Here is an 8,274-nt window from a genome sequence, read left to right on the forward strand (position 1 = left end):
AGTTAGAAACGCTGTGACTCCTTCGCTCCTCTGCAGCTGGCCCTGACCCAAGCCTGAGAGGGTCCGGTTGTTTTCCCACCTGAGCTGACCCTGTAGCCAGGTCCCATCTGCTTCGGTTGGGTGGCAGGACTCTATTCCAGGTTCTCTGCTGGTTCATTTCTGCAGGAGTTACAATCTCTTCACATTTTTTAAATTTTTCTCCACAACTGTCAGACCTGCAAACTTTTGTTTTTGAAAATGAAAGCTGAGGTTCTGGAGAACACAATAGTAACTCCAGAGAGGTGCTACTGTGGTGCATGGGCTCATACTGGCTGTTGCCATGCCCTGGCTCTATGCTTTGGCTTCCCTGGACTAGTCGCTGTGGGGAGAACATGTCATTTGTATATTGTGCATTTCTTCCTTCTTTCTTCCTAGATGCAGAACAAGAGCCTGTCATAAACAGATAGTTAAGGGTTAAGGTCCTTTACCTGTAAAGGGTTAACATGCAGTACCTGATGACCACCTGACCAGAGGACCAATCAGAGACAAGATTTTTTTCAAATCTCTGTGGAGGGAAGCCTTTGTCTGTGTTCTTTGTTAGAGCTCTCTTTGGATCTAAGAGAGGTCAGTCATGTCTCCAAGTTCTCCTGGAGTAGTTTCTACTATTTAATAGTGAGTATTAATTAGAAAGGCGAATTAGTCTTATAATTTGATTTCTACATTTGCAATTGTGTGTTTGCTAAAGGAAATTCTTTATTCCTGTTTGCTGATATTGCTTTTACTGAGAAAGGGGGGAGGGGGAATTCTCTCCAGAGATTGATAAGTTTAGAACCTGTATTGTTCTATCTTGGATTACAGAGACAAGTTACTTTCTTTTTATTTTTTAATAAAGTCTTTTCTTTTTAAAACTTGGTTAATTCCTCCTCTTGTGGAGATTCAAGGGAAGGGGAGGGGGGAAGAGTGAGTTCCTCCTAAGGGTGATTCACAAAGTTGAATCGGTGTGTCTCTCTCCAGAGTGGCTAGGAGAGAGGGAGGGGGGAAGTGGGCTGCTTCCCTGTGTGTAGATTCAAGGAGTTTGGATCAAGGTATCTCTCTCCGGAGCAGGCTGGAGAGGGGGAAGGGGGGAGGGGAACTCGCTGTTGATAACTCTCTGGTGAGATTCAAGGGGTTTGAATCTGGGTTCCCCAGGGGAAGCTTGGGGGACAGGCAGTGTGTCAGACACTTTAACCTGACTGGTGGCAGCGAGAAGGAGACCTACCCTAGGATTTTAGGGTGGGGGGATACATGCAGGTCCCCACATTGGATCCCAACAGCTCCAAGTGGGGGTGAGACCTATGACAGAGCCACATCCCCAAATTCCTGTTCCACGCCTTAGAGTACCTGGAAAGCTCACAGACAACAATCAGACATTCTGCAGCCCTGTTCATTGGTAATCAGAGCAACTTCACTTGAGCTTTTTTGACTTGCTTCCTTCAAAGCCCTTTTCTAGACTGCTGCTCTGTTCCCTCCGACAGCACCAGAATCTTAACACTGTGTGTGCGTGTGTGAAGGGAGCAACTTAGCTGTATGACTGCACCAATGTCCCCTGCCCACAACTACATTTTGGCTGCACCTAGGGAAGCCAGCATGATGTGAATTCAATCTTCTTTGGAAATCAGCCTCTCAGTATCTTCTGGGCCCCTGATGTTTTATCTAATGTGCTTTGTGAACAGATGTAAGGAATGTATTTAATTTCCCAAGGGCTGTCTTGGGGCAATGGCTGCATCTTTAGCAGTTTTCAGCGAAGGATTTGAAAAGTAATGAGATCCATGGTATGTCTAGGGGCGTGTCTGCACTACGAAATTCAGTGGATTTTATAGAAGTTGAGCTTTAGCAACCAATTTTATACAGTCAATCATGCTTGTCCCCACTAAGCGCATTAGGTTGGTGCAGTGCGTCCTCAGTACCCTGGCTAGTATTGACTCATGGAGTGGTGCACAGAGGGTTGCTATCCCACAGTCCCCGCTGCCCATTGGAATTCTGCGTTAAGCTCCCAATGCCTGATGAGGCAAAAACATCGTTGTGTGTGGTTTTGGGTACATGCTGTCAGTCTGGCCTCCCTCCCTCTTTGAAAGCAACAGCAAACAATCATTTCGCACCTTTTTTCCTGGGTTATCTGTGCAGATGCCATGGCAGATACCATGGAGCCCGCTCCACTGCACACGGCTTTTGTGAGCATTGTAACCACCTCGCGCATTATCCTGCAGTATGTGCAGAGCCTAGCTAGGAGCCACCAGCATAAGGAAGATTGTGAGGAGGACATGGACACAGATGTTCCTGAAAGCACAGGATGTGGCGATTGGGATATCATGGCGGCATTGGGGCATATTGATACAGTGGAACACCGATTCTAGGTCTTGCAAACAAGCACAGACTGCTTGGACTGCATAGTGTTGCAGGTATGGGATGATTCCCATTGGCTGCGAAACTTTCGCATGTGTAAGGCCACTTTCATGGAACTTTGTGAGTTGCTTTTTCCACCCTGAAGTGCAGGAATACCAAGATGAGACCTGCTCTGACAGTTGAGAAGCGAGTGGCGATATCCCTGTGGAAGCTTGCAACACCTGTCTGCTACCGGTCAGTCGGGAATCAATTTGCTCTGTTCCCTCCGACAGCACCAGAATCTTAAAAGTGTGTGTGTGTGTGTGTGTGTAAAACTACCGTGGGGGCTGCTGTGATCCAAGTAGCCAAGGCAATCAATAACCTTCTGTTAACAAGGGAAGTGACTCTTGGAAATGTGCAGGTCATAGTAGATGGCTTTGCTTCAGTGGGGTTCCCTAACTGTGATGGGGCGACAGAGGGAACACGTATCCCTATCTTGGCACCGGGCCACCTTGCCAAAGAGTACATAAACCACAAGGGGTACTTCTCTATGGTGTTGCAAGCACTAGTGGGTCACAAGGGCCATTTCACCGATATCAACGTGGGACGGTCGGGAAGGTGCATGATGCTCACATCTTTTGGAACTCCGTGCTGTTAGAAAACTGCAAGAAGGGACTTTCTTCCCAGATCAGAAAATTACCATTGGGGATGTTGAAATGCCAATAGTTATCCTTGGGGACCCAGCCTACCGCTTGCTCCCATGGCTCATGAAGCCGCATATAGGCAGCCTGGACAGTAGTAAGGAGCAGTTCAACTGTAGCCTGAGCAAGTACAGAATGGTGGTAGAATGTGCCTTTGGACGTTTAAAGGGGCACTGACGTTGTTTGCTGGGTAGGTTAGACCTCAGCGAAAGCAATATTCCTGTTATTGCTGCTTGCTGTGTGCTCCATAATATCTGTGAGAGTAAGGGGGAGATGTTTATGGCAGGGTGGGAGGTTAAGGCAAATCTCCTGGCGGCCAATTTTGAACAGCCAGACACCAGGGCAATTAGAAAAGCACACCAAGGCATGCTATGCATCAGAGAGGCTTTGAAAACCAGTTTCATGACTGACCAGGCTACGGTGTGACAGTTGTGTGTGTTTGTCCTGATGTGAAGCTGCCTCCTTTGGTGAATGTGCTTCCTGTAAGCCAATCCCGCTCCCCCTCTTCGACCACAGCTGGCACAGGAAATAAAGTCTCTATTGTTCTGAATCCATTCATTCTTTATTCATTTAAAAAAAAAAAGATCTCTGACAACGCTGACTAGTAAAAGGTAGCCTAGTCGGGTGGGATAGGAGGGTAGGACAAGGTCACAGTGCTTATTGTAGCCACAGTATAAATCAAGGCTGTTTGAATGACAGCCTTCTGTTGCTTGGGCCATCCCCTGGAGTTGAGCAGCTTGGTGCCCGGAGCCTCCCACCCCTGTGTTCTTGGGCATCTGGGTGAGGAGGATCTGAACTTGGCAAGGAGGGCAATGGATGCAGCAGGGTTCTGAAGTCTAGTTGCCTGTCCTGCAGCTCCACCAGACGCCTCATCATGTCCGCTTGCTCCCGCATTAGCCTCAGCATCTCCTCCTGCGTGTTCCGATAACGCCACTGTATGCTTTCCTGGTTTTGCCACTGAATGCCTCCATGCATTCAGCTGTGTCCTATCAGTGCGGGAGAACTGTGTGAGCTCTGAAAATGTCATCACTAGTGCGTTTTTTCCGCCTTCTAATCTGCGATAACCTCAGGGATGAAGTTGATACAGGAGCATAGAAACATTTGGAGCTGCAGGGTGGGGAAAGGGAGAGTAGAATTTAAGAAGATACATTTCTGAGAACAAAAGAGAGACTCTTTCACAGTGAATCAAGCAATTCACAGCAGACAGCATATGTGTTTTAGGTACAAGGTCGCACTTTGTCTTTTATATTGAGTGCCTGCCGGTATGGTGACACATCACACACAGCTGGGCAACAGAATTCGGTTTCCAGGCAGCCATGGTAAGCCAAAGGGTACGCAGGGTTGGCTTCTTCCACGTTCATGACATGTGGGAATGGTTTCAAACTGCAGTACCCTCCTTTCCCATAGCAACCAATGCCGGTTGGGTTTGCTGTTTAAAAGGAGGGGCTGTGGTTTTGGGGTAAATGTGCAGCACACCCCTCCCCCCGATCCCCTGCATGAATATTCTCCAGGATGATCCCTTTAGCCAAGTGCAAACAGCCCAGCATGACTGGGGTCTAATGTGCTGGGGATCACCAAACAGAGGGGATTACTGTTCCCTTACCAAAATTCCCCTATTTCAACCAGGTGACCATGAATGATATCACTCTCCTGAGGCTGACACAGAAAGATAAAGACTGAATGTTGCATGAATGTGACCAAAACCCAGGACCATTCGCTGCCATGCTTTGTGCTGCAATGATTCCAGACTACTTGCTACTGGCTTGATGTGGTAAAGTGACCTACCGTGGAGGACGAAATAAGGCAGTCCTCCCCAGAAACCTTCCGCAAAGGCTTTCAGAGTACCTCCAGGAGAGCTTCGTGGAGATATTCCTGAGGATTTCCGCCCATCCCCAGACATGTTAAAAGACTTTTCCAATAGCTTTACTGGCTGTGAATGCATCCCAATTGTTCAGGGCAAATCAAACATTAAACACAGTTGCTTTTAATCACTGTAGTGTAGTTAGGTGGTGCCTTCTCCGCCTTCAGGGTCCGGGAACAATTCGCCCTGGGAGGGTATTGGCTCCAGGGTGAGGAAAAGGTTCTGGCTGCTGCGGAGAATGGATTCTCCACTTGCCTGCTGGGCATTCTCCTCCTCCTCCTCTTCCTCATCCACAAAATCCTCTTCCGTGTCGCACGAGGCTGCCACCTTGCAGGTGTCCACAAACAGTGGTGGGTAGAGGTAAGGACCCCCCAGAATGGCATGCAGCTGATCATAGAAGCGGCATGTCTGTGGCTCTGACCCGGAGTGACCATTTGCCTCCTTTGTCTTTTTGTAGGCTTGCCTGAGCTCCTAAATTTTCATATGGAACTGCTGTGTCCCCCTGGTGTGGACTCTTTCCACCATGCCCTGTGTGATTTTGGCATATATATCAACATTTCTTCTGCTTGATCAGAGTTCTGCCTGCACAGATTCTTCTCCCCATACAACAATCAGATCCAGTGTCTCCGGTTTGCTTCACACTGGAGCTCGTTTGTGATTCTGGGACTGCATGGTCACCTGTTCTGCTGAGCTCGCCATGCTGACCAAACAGGAAATGAAATTCAAAAGTTTTTGGTGCTTTTCCTGTGTACCTGTCTAGTGCATCGGAGTTGAAAGTGCTCTCCAGAACAGTCACACTGGAGCACTCTGGGATAGCTCCTGGAGGCCAATACCATCAAATTGCACAGTACTGAATCTACAGTACTGCAGATTCAACCCAGGAAGCTTGATTTTTGCGCTACTTCCCTCATCAGGAGGAGTACAGTGGTTGATTTTAAGAGTCCTTTAGGTGGTCAGAATGGGGTTGGTTGTGTAGACACATTACTTATAAAATCGACCTAACGTGGCTAAATTTGACCTAACCTTGTATTTTAGAGCAGGCCTAGGAAAGACTATCCACCATTACTGCGATTTGTTGTCTGAAACAGTGAATGAAGATGGCATCTCCCGCCTGTATGAAGGTAAGGAAATACCTCTGTGTGTTAGTGCCTCTGTGGGAAGTACAGAGGTGCAGCACAGGGCCTGAAAACAGTTTGAATGTGTCCTCTCTGTCTAAGGACAGAGTTTAAGGAAGAAGGATGGTCACGCGAGCTTTCATCGAGGTGCCACAATATGTGTACGGGAGCAGGGGAATTCCATCTCTAGCTCCTAGAATAGAGCTGTGTGGGGAGACTGTTGTCATAAAGGTCAGGAATGTCTCTAAAGGAAGGCCTGACAGAATTGAAAAGGGCTGTTGTTATTATTAAGGGTGGTGGTGGTGATGATGATGATGACGATTACCCTCTGTAGGGAAAGATTCATCACCTGCCCTCCTGTAATGGCGTCTTTGCAGGCCAAGGAACTTCACCTGAGATTGGTTATCAGCTCATAGGAAAACCCATGAGTGCACATGGGAAACACTTTTCCTGTGAACTCTTAAGGAATGAAGGCACAGGGCCACAAAGGATTTCAATAGACATTAGGAGCCTAAATCCCTTTGTGGATCTCAGCCTAAATGTCTGATGGTTTAACACCTCTGCTGCTGTCAATTTCCTATTCCACCAAAAGAACAAGTGCCCCCAACTGTCTGTGTGTATGGGTGTGCATGTGTATGCCGGCGGAGAGGGAACTTATGCAAAAATGGAGGCTCCTCTCTCTCCAGGGCTATTTTGGGAGTAGCTGAGTTGTTGTTTCTGTGCCCCCAGACTCTTGGGTAGCTAATAGCATGTGGCAATGGCCATCTGAAGGGGAGGTTTCCTAGGCACCAGTTACATCAGCACCATGGGGCTTCCAACCCGTTTCCTCTTTGTTTCAGCTTTTCAAGAAGTGCCTTTGAAATCTGACAGGACCAGAAGGTACATCCTCAATAGACATTACAAATGGTTGCAGAAACTTGGAAATCTCGTGTCAGGTTCTGCATTAGACTAGGGAACCAGGACCAACACAGAAGACCTCTTCATCCTGCTATGGTATGTACAGCAGATGCTTATCAACACTTTGGAACCTGGGCTGAACAGTGAGATGTATATTGGCAGATGACACAAAATTATGTAGGTTACTCGGCCCTAGAGAAGACTTTGAAGAAGTTCAAAGGGATCTGTGATGGGTTGGGTCACAGAGATCCCCTTGGGACTGTCACCTGATGTGCTGAAATTATCTCTGAGCCCGTTTTCCCTGCCAGCCTGGGCCCCCCAGAACCCCATCTTGTGACCAGACATGCTAGCCTGCCCAACACAGACCCAGGGTCTGGTCCACACCCCCAAAGCTGTAGACTTCACTGAAAACAGCTCAGCAAGTTACCTGTCTTCAGCATCCCAGACACCCAGCTCCCAATGGGATCCAAACCTCAAATAAATCTGTTTTACTCTGTATAATGCTTATACAGGGTATATTTGTAAATTGTTCACCCTCCATAACACTGATAGAGAGAGATGAACAGCTGTTTGCCCTCCCCACCCCAGGTATTAATCGCATACTCTGGGTTTATTAATAAACAAAAGTGATTTTATTTAGTATAAAAAGTAGGATTTAAGTGGTTTCAAGTAATAACAGACAGAACAAAGTAAGCCACAAAAGCAAAATAAAGCCAAAACACTCAAGTCTAAGCCTAATATATTCAGAAACTGGTTACAGGTAATGCTGAATAGAGGGGAATGATCACATCCCTCGATCTGCTGGCAATGCTCCTATTTAGACAGCCCAAAATGCCATTAGCCTTCTTGGCAACACTGTAGACTCATATCCAACTTCTCATCCACTGTAACCCTAGGTCCTTTTCTGCAGAACTGCTGCCTAGCCACTCAACAGGTGCACTTCTGAACTGTGGGTCTGCACTGACCAGGGACAACAACTATGAGGTGGGATGTTAAGGGTGGGGTATACTACAGGAACTTTGGAGTTGGACTCAAGAACCTGAAGCAAAAGACACTGCCCAGCGTACACTGGGAAGGGTGTTTTGCTCGTGCTTTTATGTCTATGGATACCGCTTGACTGTTTTCTCAGATTACTGCTAGGTTACTTTTATTAAAGAAACTCTACCTCGGACTCTGTGCTTGCGAGAGGGGAAGAATTGCCTCTTAGAGGCATCCAGGCGTTACAGTGAAATTTCCCCAGGTTCCCGGTTGGGGCTTGAGCCGGTTCTGGTTGCATTGTTGAAAAGGAACCCCCTAGGTGTTGAACCTGCCCTTCTCGCTGCCCACTTCAACTGGCAGAAGGGTTACAGACTGAACAGAA

The 8,274-nt window shown here is 47.5% G+C and overlaps 1 long non-coding RNA gene across 1 annotated transcript; it reads left to right on the plus strand.

The window, feature by feature from the left end:
- The first annotated feature begins 600 nt into the window (after positions 1 to 600).
- On the plus strand, positions 601 to 6,984 carry LOC120385176. Its single transcript, XR_005589330.1, has 3 exons — positions 601 to 651; positions 5,938 to 6,023; positions 6,857 to 6,984. It is a non-coding gene; the product is annotated as an uncharacterized LOC120385176 (long non-coding RNA).
- Positions 6,985 to 8,274: the final 1,290 nt, after the last annotated feature.

Source organism: Mauremys reevesii, linkage group 17, assembly GCF_016161935.1.
Source record: "Mauremys reevesii isolate NIE-2019 linkage group 17, ASM1616193v1, whole genome shotgun sequence".
Lineage (NCBI taxonomy): Eukaryota > Metazoa > Chordata > Testudines > Geoemydidae > Mauremys > Mauremys reevesii.